The sequence below is a fragment of the Apium graveolens genome, chromosome 4 (genome assembly GCF_009905375.1).
Source record: "Apium graveolens cultivar Ventura chromosome 4, ASM990537v1, whole genome shotgun sequence".
In the NCBI taxonomy this organism is placed as follows: Eukaryota; Viridiplantae; Streptophyta; class Magnoliopsida; order Apiales; family Apiaceae; genus Apium; species Apium graveolens.
The window spans coordinates 86,757,771-86,759,320 of NC_133650.1; the positions used below are offsets into that span (position 1 = coordinate 86,757,771).

General features: G+C 40.8%; 1 non-coding gene across 1 annotated transcript; it reads right to left on the reverse strand.

The window, feature by feature from the left end:
• Positions 1 to 910: 910 nt before the first annotated feature.
• On the reverse strand, positions 911 to 1,017 carry LOC141723212 (small nucleolar RNA R71). Its single transcript, XR_012576199.1, has one exon. It is a non-coding gene; the product is annotated as a small nucleolar RNA R71 (small nucleolar RNA).
• Between the last annotated feature and the right edge of the window lie 533 nt (positions 1,018 to 1,550).

The window sequence follows — 1,550 nt, forward strand, 5'->3', positions numbered from 1 at the left end:
TCTAGTAGAATGGTACTCGTGCAATGAAAGTTGGTGTTTATCAGTTTCGTGTTATCTGATTAGTGTCATCACCATCACATGCTAAGGTTAAGAACTAGAAGGCTATTGAATGAAGTAGTAATGAAGTTAGAATCCCATGTTTATCATATATATTAATTCAACCTCAATTCTCTTAGTTAATGTTATTTAGTATAATCTCTTAGTTTAATAAAAACCCAATTTGTTATTTGTCTTAGCATTAATTGATAACCATACATTGTTGCATAGGTGCATAAATTGAACTTAACCTAAACCATTCTATGTGGGAACGAATCTGATTTATATCTTATACTACTTGCGAACGCGTATACTTGCGTGATTATTAGCGCGTGTTTTTGACCTAACAATTTTTGGCGCCGCTACCGGGGACTCGGTGTTAATTTTTATTTTATGTTCTTGTCATCAGTGGTCGTTAAAGTTCACTGACTCGGATTCTTTTACTTTCACAGTTTATTTGTTTGTGTTTCAGGTACTCATTACAATGGGAGATCCAGCAGCACGAACGAAAGCCTTGATGGATTTTTCTCAACCCAAGATCAATGACAATCAATCTAGCATTGTCCGGCCAGCTATCACAGCTAATACCTTTGAGATCAAGCCTGGCATAATTCAATGGGTGCAGAATTCAGTCCCGTTTGGGGGTTCTTCAACGGAAGATCCCAATATGCACATTAGGGATTTCATTGAGATCTGTGACACCTTCAAGTTCAACGGTGTTTCTGAAGATGCTGTGAAGCTGAGACTGTTCCCATTCTCTCTGAGGGACAAGGCTAAGAGCTGGTTACACTCTCTACCAGCTGGTTCGATTACTACTTGGGAGGATCTTGCTCATAAATTCCTTACTAAATTCTTCCCTATGGCGAAGACAGCTGCAATGAGGAACGCTATTACTCAATTTTTGCAGCAAACGGGAGAATCGCTATGTGAAGCTTGGGAGAGCTACAAGGAGATGCTTAGGAAGTGTCCTCATCATGGAATTCCTGATTGGATGATCATCACTTATTTTTACAATGGGTTGGGAGCACAGTCCAGACCCATGCTCGATGCAGCATCAGACGGAGCATTATGGGCAAAGTGCTATGAGGAAGCTTATGATCTAATTGAACTGATGGTTGCTAATGAATATCAGTATCCAACCCAGAGATATCCACAGGGCAAGGTAGCAGGAGTTCTTGAAGTGGATGCAGCTACGGCTATCACTGCTCAACTAAAGGCGTTGTCTATGAAGATTGATTCTCTGGCTAACTATGGTGTTAAGCAGATAATTAGTGTTTATGAGCTGTGTGCAGGTCCGCATGCGATAGAGCAATGCGCTATATCTAGCGACTCAGCTCAGTTTGTGAGCAACTTTCAGATATCGCAGCAACCAGTTCCAGACACTTATCATCCTGACAACTGGAATCATCCTAACTTCAGCTAGAGCAACAATCAGAATGCGATGCAACAGCCGTTCCAGCAGTTTGGAAATAAGCTATTCAACCCTCCTGGTTTTTAATAACAAATTGCACCAA